Genomic DNA, 13,856 nt, shown 5'->3' with positions numbered 1-13,856 from the left:
GCGCCCTCCGTCAAAGTGGCAGAGATGATGGAGCCGCGTTTTCCCGGCCACTCATTTCGAAACGCTCGCTAACGAAGCGCATGTGTTATAAATTTTTAACGAAACTAATAACAATCATAAAATGCCCTAACAGCAACTCTACGGCCTCTTGGCAAGTACTACCGAAGCAATGGGAATTGATAGTGCACGGCCGCCATCATCATCATCGTCGTTATGATCATTCTACGGGCGCGAGTGCTCCTTCTTTTTATAGTTGAATTATACCGCAGCCGGACCATTTGCGCAAGGGCCATCGATATCTTTAACCTCATTCCAGCACGCCGGTCAGAACGAGCGAAAGCTGTTAAATAATAAAATTTATCATAAATTTATTTTATATTTATTTCTCACCCGCCACTCTCACCTCCCTTTCAACCCTCCTACATACATTATTGTTACCGTTTCAATCGAATAATTCCAACCCGCTCCACACCACTCCGCTTCCCCCGACCAGAATATCGAGGTGCGATCGGTTACCCCTCCTATTTTCGAGGGGCCAGAGCAGGTTGCGAGTTTCGAGTATCGCGTATAGTTTTAATGCTGATTTATGACAATTTTAAGCACCAAACTATCAGCCCGACGCCATCCGCTGTTGCGACACACGGACCGGCGCGCAGCAATTATCGACCCTCTCGACCGCAGCCATTTGCGCCATTGCGGTGCGTCTCTCTTCACTTGCCAAGTCATTTCGGGGGCGTGAGGGGTTTCTTCAGGGTGAGCTAGTAAGGGATGCGCAGTTTTAATTTGTGCCAATTTTCTTTACTACCTTCCGCAACTGTGCTGTCCCACTGCGCGTGATGGTCCTCAAATTGCTCTGCACAAATTCTCAACACCAAAAACAGTGAAATAAATGAAAACAATGACAAAACAGCCACTTACTTGGGGTTTAGGCCACGCCACAATCACTAACAATGGAGCACAATCGAAGGTTCAGCAAGAATCACGTCCACACAAACGGCACAACACACACGCACGCAACACACGCAGCACAGCAACCGGAAACCGACCAAACCCGGAACGAGACCCGTCGAAAACTCCACGGACGCTTTCGTAGCGAGACAGCAGGAGAAAAGTTCACCCGCTTCCGCCGGATTATGAAACGGAACCACAGCCCCAAACTGACAGCTGCTACGCGATCGCCCGCAGGCATTTGACAGTTCGGCTGCAAGTGTGTGTGTGTGCGGGTTGCTGCGATGTGTTTATTTTGATTCTGCATGCAATTGCTCGCAGTGTTCGAAAGTAGCCATGGCTTCGTGTGATTGGCAAATGGCCGTGAAAACCGACGAAAATCAGCGCATCTCGGTGTGTGGCACCAGTTTTGGCCAGCGGCCACATTAACGCGTTACGCGAATGGCACGAGATCTAAGGGTCGGTGCGGATGGCCGCGCAGAGAGAGAGTGCGAGTAAGTAGAGGAAGATGGAGGTTGATCTTGTGCCATGAAGCGGTCAGTTTGGCTCACGTGCCGTTCTTCACCCAGAAACAAAATGCGGACGAACGAAGCGAAAAGGTCAGTGTGTCATAGCAGCAAATTGAACACAAGTGACATCACGTGATGTAAGACATCTACAGGAGCCAAACAGCGGATATCTTCTCTTCCTACAGGACCTGATGGACTGGTAAGAGATCGAAGCGGTGTTTTTTTTCTATTCTTAAGGCCTTAACCAACTCTCTCAATGGACTGTTGATTTCCCACAGCAATTAGATGCGAATTGAAGACCCCTTGTCCGTCCTGGGGTGTTATGCAAATGATCCCAATGCTAGACGGGCTTAAGCGAGCTACCGAAACCAACCTCGGTCTCTGTCTTGTCCGCTCTTAAGCCTGGACAAGTTCGACACGTCTTTGGGATGCTGAAAGGGAAAAAGCGTCCCTTGCCGCAGGTACAGGGCCGGCGTACATCAAAGGCTTTGAGTTCCATCATGCCGGCATCGTCCATTCTATGTGTGTTTGTGTTGCTGCTAGATGGGACAAATGCTTCATACCGGCGATGAGGTCGCATCAAACGTCTCTGCCGCGATACATGCGCGATACAACAGGCCGCGAGAAACCAAACAGCACGAGAGCAGCCCGCGGGAACAAGAGTGCTATTTTGGAATGAACAAATAACTTACATTACTACGACTTTCGGCACCACGTCCCGAGACGCCCGAACGGAAATGAAACGGTGCTGGTGACCGCTGCTGCGATCCTCAACCCGCGATAGATAAGAAAACAATCCGAAGAGTTTCGGGCCGTTGTTCTCGACCCGTTTCGGGGCCGCCGGTACGCCCGAAAATCGGGAGGAAGTCACCGCTCACGATCCTGTCCGATGATCCCTTACATTTGAGTGGTTGATGGTTGTTTGTAGGGCGGGCTGGTCTACGGCTTACGGCTTTGTTTTCGAACTGACACCCCAGGTGCACACGCAAAAAAAAGCACGCCAGTCAAAGCCTCACGCAGCCCGCACGTATTCTTAAACGTATCTTGCAACTAGCCTCGCACCGGCACGTTTGCTCCGGGTGTGTACTGCAGTGTTGCTCGATGTGTTGCGAAATTTATTGCTTCATTTATGGAATCTACTGATCCGTGGGCTCTGATAAATGAGCATGGAAGGCAAAATTTATAGTTCCTATTGCGCGCCACCTCTTGCACCCTATTGCACCGAGCCGCCTTGGAGGAGCGCAACAACCCGGGCGCGAGAGAGAGGGCTCGTGTGTTCCTTTGCTGGCCTTTCACGTTGCCCGGGCAGCACGTTTGCTGCACCGGCATGTGTGTGTGTGTGTGTGCCTTTCGTCTCTGGCCCGTTTTTGGCTGCGAACAAATTTACTGGTCTTGGAGACAAAAACCGTTTGCCTGGACCATCGGTTCCGCACCACACGACCCTTTGCCAGCTGGTTGGCTGCCTCCGGGGGGAGTGTGTGTGTGTGTGCATTCTTCGTCAGTTCTGTCCGGTGTTGGCAGGATCGAGGGGGGGGGGGGGGGGGTGGAGCAGAAGAACGAGCGAGGAGAGCGTGCATGTAATTTATTATGCTTACACTCACTCTCGGCAGTTGTGCATAGATAGTAGGATAATGTTGCGTCTTTTTCGGCTATACCTCGGATGGCCTCGAGGCCCGTGTGTTTGTGTTCCTGTGTGCGCAAACCGCATGCCGTGACTCCAGGCCACTATCCGCTTGGAAAGAAAAACTTTATTGTCTTCCCCTTTCGTGCGGTCGGTTGAGAACTGTGTGTATGTGTGTGTGTATAGAGTACTTAGCGAAAACCCACGGACACACGAAGACGAAACCGTAAAACGCGGACCACAAGGAAACCACCAGGTTTATTATAGAGACGTGCTTTTTGAATTACTGCCAATTTTCGACAGACCCCCCGTACCTGGCTGTGAAAAATAGACACCCTTTCGAAGCAGTTCGAAAAAGTGTCATGCGAATATATCGGAACACCTGCACGACGTTCCTTTGCATTTAATGTTAGAGCCGTGCGGGGTTAGCGCACCGTGACAGCATCTGCGTTTACGGTCCAAGCAAGTGCGCAAAAAATAAGCAGCAGCGAACAAACGAGGCTAGAATTCAATGCTCGCAGCGTGGCGTTCGTGATTGCAACGGCAAACCACCATCATTACCCGTTGCCCATTAGTGCGAAAATCATTCAAAACGGGAACACACCGCGCGGGAAACTTCCACTTCAATCTTCCACGGGGTTGTCACTTCGGCTCGGTGCCTTCAGGGAGGGACCCGCGAGGGACGGGTGAGCATGGGAGGTTGCTGAGATGGACAAATGACTCGCGCGATTGGAAGAGTTAACCGACGGTCGACCTGTCAGTCAAATGATCTGAATAATGAACGACACACAACCGCAGGTGGGAAGCGGGAGGAGGTTTCCAATGGAGGTGCAACGGATTCGTCCGGGATAGCCCGCGGGTCTCGGGCCTCGAAACGTCCTGTGTGTCGCTGCGAACTAAATTCTGGGCAAATTAGATTCAACACGTATTGCCGGCTCCGCCACACTTCCGTTCTCAGCGCTATTGTCGGCTCCATTTGCTGGGTTGAAATGCCGGGAGCAGCTGGGCTAATCTACAACTACTGCAGTTGACCCGTTCCGGCTCTCACGCGGCCTCACACAACCAGTGGACCCATCGGCCAGCGGCGCTTATATCGGGGTGGATGTGCATAACACTTAATTAAAAGCACAATTAAACTGGCCCGTGAATGGCATACGAAGGGCAGATCGGGGACTTGGCGAGTGAAATTACACACGCCGACAGTCGCCGATGGCGGCGGTGATGCTACGGGCAGCATTTTTAATTTGGATCTTATTCATTTTTTCCCCCATCTCGCTCGGTCGCTTAAACATCATTCAGGGGTTGTTTCTTTTTTTTTTACTCTCTGTCGTTGCGGTTGGCATCGGCGAAACCCATCCATTACCATTCGCAAACCTTCCCATTAAGGGAGCGATGGAGCGATGCCGGCGTAAGAACCAAGAATTGGTACGAATTACCCCAACCCCCCCCCCCCCCGTCCCCCCCTGCGGGTTGTTTTGAAAGTCACTTGCGAAAGATCGTTTGGTTCTTTCGCCGCATTTCGTATGCCTCACCATCCCTTTTCGCATTCCGGCACGACGAGGCACGGGATACGGGGCGCAGGTAAATCATACCTAACACTACTATTACGGTTCGAATGCCAACGCTGCGCGATCATTACTAGCGAACCGTAAATCGTAAGCCGGCCTTTTTTTCTTTTTTTTTTCACCAATTAATTCCAATTCACTTCCGCCTCTGGGAGGAAGGATGTGATGCGAATGTGCAGCACGTACGAAAATCCCTCCAAAAACTTCACAGGCTCATTGATTATTCGATGGTTGGATGGAGCATTGATTGATTCGATCAGATCAAAGCCGGGGGTAAGATTTAGATAAAGTATCAGATTATACGCTGGCGGATGTTGAGTTGGCCCGCGGCGCTGTCCGTCCCCATCAATCTGGCGTAATAGCAATGTGTGCGAAGCAAGCAAGCATCGTCTTTGAAGCTCATTCCGCGTGCGATATCAGTTTAATTTGGGAAGCGCTAGTGATGATCGGTTGAAAGATGATATCTTTCACGTTTTCATTTGCTGAAATGATTGCCCAAAGATTGGCACAATAATGACAAGCTTTTCTGCAAATTCTAGGACCCGATCAACCGATCGTAAACATTTATTGATGTTTCGTGTTATTCCTTTGGTTGCTTCAATCGGAAAGATTGTGCGTTATGTTTCCGTTAGGATTGGATGTTACGTGCACATGATCAATCTTTGATGATGATCGCTACATGCGATTTCGTGCCTGGCTAACTTCTTGTCATAAACAATCCGACTTTACTTTTAAAAAAATTACAAACGAACGCTGCAAATAAAACTGAAATTAAATCTTGAAACCCAATCAAACGACGTCGTCCGAACAGCTGTGCTGTGTTTGAAACGCACCAAAGACATTAACCGCACCAAAACGCACCGAACGACCGTGCAAGCTCATTAATGTCTGCCCCCAGCCCGGCACGGCGCCGCGCTCTCGACCGTTAAAGATTCGTCACTGTGGCGGAGTGTTGAAAATTGCCCGTAAGATGATTTGTATGCTGGCCACAATTTATTTCGTGCCTCACGTACCGAAAGACACACTAACAGCGACCAGTTATGGCATAATCTTTTCGCAGCCACCACCAGGCTAATGTGTGTCCTTGTACGAGACCCGTACGGCCGGATCCGATCCGTAAGCAATTTCAACAACAATTGGACCAGGGTGGCGAGGAAGTGTGTGCAAACAGCAACAACAACAACAAAAAAAGGAAGGTAAAGGTATTTAAAATCAGGTCGTTAGTAATGGATATTTTCCTGCCCGGCTTTTCCCGCACGTCTCTCCCATTCGCTCTCTTCACACCCTTCTTTTGTTCGGCAACTGCCAGACCCGCTTTTTAATGCTTTCCCGGCACACACACACACACACTGGCAAACTGGCTAATTTCCCTTTCCCGGACGGAGCAGTTTTCTCGGGCGACCGTAAAAACGAATTCTCCGATGCACATGGGATGTGTTGCTTCAACGAAAATGGTAAAAAAGTAAAACAACCCGTCGAAATGGAACCGGAGCAGGGGAAAAGGGCAAGCAGCGCAGGGAGGAAATGATTCTCCTCTCCCGGCAGTGCTCTGTGTTTTCGCTTTTGTTGCTTTACTTTAATCGGATTATTTATAAACTCGCCATCGGTGGTACGCCATCGCATTAAGTGCGATTTTGCGATTATTTTCTGTTTCAACATCGGCCAGCACTCGAGTTTCGAGCGGTTTTGGGGAGTGCGATGGGGGGAAGGGGGGGGGATTGCTGAGCCTGTATACTGCGCCAATGGCTTAACGTGGCTCTGGCGACTCTAGCAGGAAGGGCGGGAGCGGGGAATGTGTTTTGCATTCCATATCGTGCCGATCGGCCAACTTGGCCGGGTCCCTACTTGGCCACTATCTTTGCGCCCCTCTCCGTATCTAAAGCGCACACAAACGCAAGCAAGCAAAAAAAAACCCCTCGGATCGCCGCTCACAATAGGCTTAAAAGAGTTTAAAGTTAGGAAGAGACTGTTTGAAAATGCCTGCCAGGAGTGCCAATGCTTTGATATAGGCGACTAGTACCCCCTGCCGCTCTAGCTGGCCGCTTCGTGCCAAATTGGAACAATAATTTTATTTACTTTCTTACTACTTTTTTGTATGTTGTTGAATGGGTGCGATTTGAAGTGCGGGAAACCACACTCATAAAGCCGTGTGGTACATCTTGGCTTGGTTGGAGAGGTGCACCAACATCAACCATCAGGCACTCTCTATCTATGTGCACCAGGAGGCTTTTTTCCGGTTTAGTTGAGCTGTTTGAGTTTGGTACCGACTCGACCAAAATGGGGATTGGGTTTTTTTTTAGTTCATCTCAAACCCCTTTTTCCGGAGTGCAACAAACTTTAATCGTTTTGCTCGAATCTGCTGGTATGGCATTAAACAAAAAAGTGCCTTCCAAACACTCGCTTTCCGCTGGCAAACGCCATCATACACACTACTATCAGCTCGGTTTTATTGCAGCAAAAATTGCAAACTGCGCTTAAGGTCTCATCTGCCTACGACCAGACAGGGGACTGAGTATAAAAGGTAGTGATGGGTAAAGTTGGCAAGAAATCGGAGTCCGGACTACGATCCAACTTTGAAAATTTCGTAGCCGACTCCGAAAATCGGTTCGAGCAGTATCGTCCGGAGATGCCAGAGTCGTTCGGGGTCGGAGTCATCTGGAGTCATTGTCGGAGTCATCCACAGGTGGAGTCATCCAGTGTCGAAGTCATCTGGATTCGTCCGGAATCGTCTGAAGTCGTCCGATGTCGTTTGGAGTCGTCTGGAGACGTTTGGAGTCGTCCGAATTCAAAGTCAACCGAAGTAGCCCGAAGTCGGAATTGATCGCAAAGCATTGTTGTAGTCGCTAAGCGCTATTCACGAAATGCGCAAAAAAAAAAAACAAAAAACGGTACGAAATATCAGCCCGACACTGACCGACTCCGAGCGACTCCGACTCCAGTTTGATTCTGATTTCGGACTCCAACACCGGCCGACTCCAACTCCGGCTGACTCTGACTCCGAATGGAGCTAGTGGTTCCGATTTTGTCGGAGTTGACATCTGACTAACAATAACCGGAATCAGATCCGAGTCGTGGATGCGCTTCAGAGAGGACATCACTAATAGAGGTTTGAACGTGCAGCGTTATGGCACGGATAAAATCCCGACCCCTCGTGCTCATTACCCCTAGAGGGTAATCGTTTGCTCGCCAAGTACCAACTTCTGCTTAAATATCACCACGAACCGTGAGGCGAGGCAGTCTCTCCCTCCACTGCCCCGGGATGTGTGTGGAGAAGGTTAGTTTGAAACATTTGCAACATTTCTCTGCTGTTGCTGATGGTCCCACCATCCCGGTGGGGTTGCAGATATTGGATGGAGAAGCAACCTCCCCAGTCCCGCTTGTGTGCCGGTACATAATCTCCGGGAATTTTACTGTCATCCAAGGTGGGGGGAGCAGAGAGAGAGGTCCACAACGCTCAGCTATAGCCATGCTGGGGGCACGGGGGTGAGAGAGATAAAAACGTCCCCAACTTCTCTAGCCCGGTTCAACTTTCCCATGCACGCTAAATGTCACTTTAGTGCGGAACTTGGTCGTTTATTTTGCAGCCGGGGCAGCGCGCGGACGTTGCACCACCGCCGCACGTTACGGTTTCAGCTGTCACTGCCGATTAAAATGCTTTACTGTCAGAATAAATGAAATGAGCGCGGCCTGGCCTGTCCTGTCCTGCCGAGCGTGAACTTTTTGGAATAAAACGCTACACTAGCACAGCACGAGGAGAGTTAGCGCGGTGTGGCCGGGAAATTCGTTCGTTCTAAGAAACTGTAAGCGGCCAAAGTTTTTGCTATTAGTGTGCACCAACCAAAAAAAAAAAAGAAAACCAAGCCCTCCAATAGGGACGTGATGCAATTTTCAAGGCGGATCATATTAGCTTGCGAATAATGCAGAGTGAGCGCATTTTCGAGTTTCATTTTCATTTCAGCCAATGTTCAGCCACCGCTGCCGGCGTGTCACAGTGTGCCGTTGCTCGATTGCTCGATGAGCATAAATAACTCACGCAAATTGCTCGGCTCCAGAGTTAATAAATAGTGTACCCCCTTTGCATCGTTAACTTCGAACGCCCTAGCCACCCGGGCGGTGGAAGGAAAATGGCACACACCGGTCACCCGGTTTAAAGTTTTAATGATCGTTCCAACTCGTTCCATTATTGATGGCCGATCTCTGCTGTGCTGTGTCGGTCAGTGTTCGGTCGGTCAGGCGATAAAGTTTACCATTTAATGATTGCCGCTTAACGAGGAACGGCTGTCCCCCGTCCAAAAGCGTGCCAACATGCACGGGCAAAGAGTTTTAAATTAATAATGATTTTTATCATCATTTGCTGCTTCTGCTGCTAATGCTTTTTCTATACGCCTGTACAAAACTTGAATGTAATGAGTGTCCTTGAAGGAAGCCAAAACATATTCGATGCTGCTGCTGGGTGTTACTTCAGCCAACGACTAAAGTGAGGATGTTATTTTTATTCTTTTCAGTGCTGATTACACCTTACAACATTTCTGTCTTGCATCATTATCCACCCCGTCTGTCGAGGTCAGGGCGCTGAGTGCAGAAGAGGAAACGGTTCGAGTAGTCAGCTCGATCGCATCGCATCCCACTGACTGGTCCGGCCTGGCCTGGATGGAACGGATGGAACGTCTGGCGGGGACAAGGTCGTCGAAAGACTGAAATCTACTTGAAGCACTCAGGTTTAACCAAAAAAAAAAAGCAACCCGACGTCATGGACAGTGCATCCCACACGCCGCGACTAGCGCAAACCTGGCGTGCTGTAGTGATAGACAAATTACGCTGAAAAACCTCAAACCTCATGTCGCTGCCACAAAGCTAGACACATGTCTGACAGACGCATACGCCGAGGTCTACGCGGTCGAGGTGGATAGGAATCAGCGCTTGTTTTTTTTTTTGCTCTCCCCGAGCAGGACGACGATTTCAACAACGTTTACGTTTTTCCTTTCCTCGTACGCAGCGGTACACGAGAATGCCGACGATGATAGACGACGAAATGTAGGTTATGTTGCGTGCCACTACTATTCCTGCTGCTGCTGTCGGTGCCGTTGCCACTGCATCAGCGCCGGTTCGACTGAAATGCTTCACTCCGTCTGCACATTGCAGCAGCGCCACGGTTGTCCTCGACGTTCGTTTGCCGAGGCCAGCGTGCATAGTAGGAAGCAGCATAAGCTTTGGAAGAAGATTACGCGGATGCGCACCGGCGGCACCCGTCGCCCCATTTGCTAGCCCCCCCCCCCCTTAAACGAACGGAAATTGGTCGAAACCGTTCTCTGTGCCACCATTGCACGGCCGCTTGCTGCGAGCCAGCGAAAGGGAAAACCCGGGCTCGCCCGTCGTCCGGTGTGGTGGAAAGCGAAGCAAAGTGTATGTGTGTGTGTGTTTGCGAGCAGAAGACTTGTGCAAAATTTACTGCCATTCAAGGTTCAAACGAAATTAGTTTCAACAACCGAAGCAAAAAGAAGCAGCAACCATCACCACCACCACTTCCGCCGGCTCACGTTATCTTTGGTTCCTTGTGCGGGAAGGTTATCTTGTCCGTCTGTGCGCGCCTGCTGTTTGCCACCCAGCCCAGCTCCCTCACTACCAAGCCATGCATTGCGAATTCGGCTCGTCGAAACCGTTTTTCGTGCTGGTGGTGGTGGTACCCGACGCCGGTAGGGGTAAGCAGAAACTTATGGCATCCATAATTTAGTCTCAATTCAAGTAGCGCTCCTCCGTGCGGTGGGAATTGGCTACCGCGGGCCCGTTTCGAGCACGTTCACGAGGCGGTCCCGGTCCGTGAGAACTCCCGGGCCGTGTGTTTGCGACGAAGTGAATTCATTTTAATTTGATGTAGATTTATCGTGCACCACGCTAAACGCATGCCCGCTGCTCAGTGCGAGTGCTGACGTTGTTGTCCGGCGTTCGTCGACATTGCCGGGAGCAGCCAGCAATCTCGACCAGGGGGTTCGCCTCGTTCCGGGATTGATGGCAATGAAGATAAATTTTGACTTCCCGTCTCGAGCACTACTCCACTCGCTTGGGGAACGGGTTTGATCTAGTTGAAGTGATTCATTTTTAATTCTACCACATCGAACACACAAACACACCGTATCGAGCAACAAATTAGCCTCACATAGTAAAACAGTATTTGCACACGAACCAATTCACGATGCAACGAGTAAAAAGTAAAGGAAGTTGATGATCCCAACTAGATCAAGGCCATACCAATGCCAATCAGCGAACAGGGAAATATGTTATTGCTATCAATAATCACGCTTCGTGTTCTGCTCGGACCGTTTCAACTCTATATTTGGCCGTTTGAATAAAAGTGTCCTTGTTCCTATTTTTGCGCCGACCTAATCTAATCAGCCCGTTTACTGCAAACGCCCGTTTCGAGTTTGAGTTTTGAATTTCGCGCCGCCGAGATGTGGCCGAGGCCGAGAATCTCGCACGCCACGGAAAGTACTGGTGAGCGTTACAGTAGCGTAACGCCGCTTAAGCTAAAATTAATATGTAAAATGTAAAACATGCCAAAGAAATGCGAAAACATGAACAGCAAACGGGCAAAGAGCACGAAGCACGCAAAACGTTAAATTCAAATAAAAAAATAAATGTATTTACACTCTACGCAAGGGCATGGAGAGGAGGGAATGCCCTGTGGCAGCATACCGGAACGCTGCCGGCTTGAGTGTGTACATAAAGCACTCTCTGACGAGGCCTCACTCACGCTGGATGATGATAGCAATAAAATAAACACGGCACGAGAAAGCCCTTACGCGGCACCGGTGTAGGGGTGCGAGGGCCCCACGCACACTCGCAGGCCCCGTTGAGCATACGCTCGGACAAGAGGGTAGACAAACACAAAGTAGAAACATGGCCAACCGGGGGGGCACAGAGGAGTAGCGAATGAGGGAGACTAGCGAGATGGATAAAAAATTAAACATAAAAGCAAAAGTAATTTCCTATCTCCGGGGCCGCATTTCATAATTCCGTTCAGCGTGCAAGGGAGGAAGTGGATGATTGTGCCCAGTACGGCGGACTGGGGCAAGATAGTAAAGAACAAAACTATTCTTTAGGAGAAGGAAAAAGAAAAAAATACACAGGAAACGTTTAGTGGCTCTTCCCTTAGCTAGACAGAAGTGCGCACAAGGACGAGGCGGTGGTGCGGTTTGAGCCATTCAGCTAGAAAATGAGCTTCTGCCAAGTTTCTGCTCCCTACCGCACAGACGCGAGGATCCAATAAACTACCGGGTCGTTACGAGGGTGCATTTATTGGATGGAATTATACGCGCAGAAATTGACGGCACGTAAAATGTGGAATCGATATCGGAACCAGGGACACGGACGGCACACCGAAAATAAATAAAATTTGGGAAAACATCAAACCGTGACGGCCGCGCCGGAAGGCAGCGGAATTACATCGGCTGCGTGCTCAGCATTTGCTCCGGCTGGCCAGACGCAGCACTGCAACACCAAACGCCCCGGCAGTGGGTGGAGAAATGGGCATTTTTTCCGTCTTTTCCAACGGGGGCTTTAGATCATAGACGAACCATCATGCACACCGAGTGGCACCGAGTGGCAAAACGTGTCTTGGCGGTGGCTGGCTAGTGCGTAGTTTGTGCTCGTACTTACACGCCCAGCCCTACCGTACCGTCGAACGGTTCACGTCGATGACTATCGAAACGATGTGCGTGGCAAGTGGTGGTTCTACGGCTTTCAACTTAAACGGCCTGATGAGCTGATAACCGTGGGTACGCGTGGGTCCATCAACACGCCCGGAAGAGGACACTCGAGAGTTTTTCGGTTTTGCTTGTGAGGGAAATCTACAAACACGACTTTTTTACTTGCTTCTTGCTTCGTGCGGTACGTGTATCGTCGCGCTGCAAACGCTTTGCTGTTGGCCGCTGGACGGGACAGATGTTATAACAGTGTGCTGTTTGCTGATTGATTTGGGTCGGACCGGGTTTCTGTGCATTTGCTTTTCTATCACCATCTCCGCCATCATTTCGTGCATCGAGAGAGGTGACGGGACAAGCGAAAGCCGTTTTGATTTGATGGCTGTCCGCTCGTACTGTTCATCGTTTGGACGAAAACGAACGGAAGACACTTAACGGTCGTTTTTTTGCGCTCAATGGAAATATGATCATGCCCAAGTGATGGACCATTCTTGTTAGCGATCGTAAAGAGTAAGCAAAGTGATGTGTATGGCACATTGAGGATACAGGAAACTGCCAAAGAGGCGACTCATTGTTACCTTGAGCTGGCATTGCTATATATTAATTAATGTCGCAATGATTCTAACACAAGTTTATTAAGTAACTAATATTCTTTTAGTTTAGGTTCTTGGAAACCCTTACACAATTCATTTCATTGCTAAAGATTTTGTATTAAATTATATGTTACAGTTCATTTTGCAGAGTCTAGTTGGGATGTGACAAATCCTATTGATTAGGCTCTAGCTCTGCTTGATGTTGTAAACGAACTTTTCCCCTATTTAGATTTCTCATGAAGCTTCTACTTCTTTTCGGACCAAAGGAAAATTCCAGAACGCATACATGTCTCATTTTCTGTACATGTTAGTCACTTGTACAAACCATCTCTACCCAAACAATCCCATTGCTGGGCCCAACCTATCGTTCGGCGGTGACGCAAACTCAAATCTCTTCAACCGAGGTTTTCCCCAGTTATCAACAACAAACCCAGACGCAGACCGTCGAAACTTTATTTCCCAAACTTGTGGACACCTAAAACAATACCACACGTTGGGACGGGATGTCTGCAACCGTATGCTAACAGCTGATAACCGACCAGACCTTCCAAGTGCGGAGGTGCTATCGATTTTTTTTTCTCGCGCAAACAAATGTTGCCTTGCTCGTTTGTTTTAGTTGTTAGGCTCGTTGTGTGCTGCGTTATGCTGTCGTTTCTTCTTCATTTCGATATCTCGCAATCCCATCGATGGATGAGCCGTTGTTCAGCACACACCGGAGATCCAAAATATGCCTCTCGAATCAATGAAAGAATGTTGGACGAAAATCAAATAAATAACGTCCATTTATTGGGACATTCGTTTGATAGTGTGCGAGTCTCAAGGCCCAGGGACAAACGTTACTAGAAACTGGTACAAATACCTGTACTTCTAGATTCTGTCCAACGTGTGCAGAGCGTGTACGCAAGCACAGGCAGCGTAGAGCC

At 49.4% G+C, this 13,856-nt stretch overlaps 1 protein-coding gene across 10 annotated transcripts in view; it reads right to left on the bottom strand.

Moving 5' to 3' along the window:
* LOC1270888 (mpv17-like protein) overlaps positions 1 to 13,856 on the bottom strand; it is a 171,894-nt gene that overhangs the window by 137,061 nt on the left and 20,977 nt on the right. For 2 of the 10 annotated variants that reach the window (XM_061640752.1, XM_061640753.1), the window contains exon 1: positions 919 to 1,183. The exons of 5 other annotated variants lie outside the window; for them this stretch is intronic. The gene's annotated coding sequence lies outside the window, so the exon portion shown is untranslated. Of the gene's footprint in view, positions 1 to 918; positions 1,197 to 13,856 lie in introns of those variants that run through there. 3 more of the 10 variants (XM_061640748.1, XM_061640749.1, XR_009764508.1) reach the window with 2 other exon arrangements.

The sequence above is a fragment of the Anopheles gambiae genome, chromosome 2 (assembly GCF_943734735.2).
Source record: "Anopheles gambiae chromosome 2, idAnoGambNW_F1_1, whole genome shotgun sequence".
Lineage (NCBI taxonomy): Eukaryota > Metazoa > Arthropoda > Insecta > Diptera > Culicidae > Anopheles > Anopheles gambiae.
Note: the sequence above shows the minus strand (reverse complement) of the source record. Positions and strands in the feature narration are given on the sequence as shown.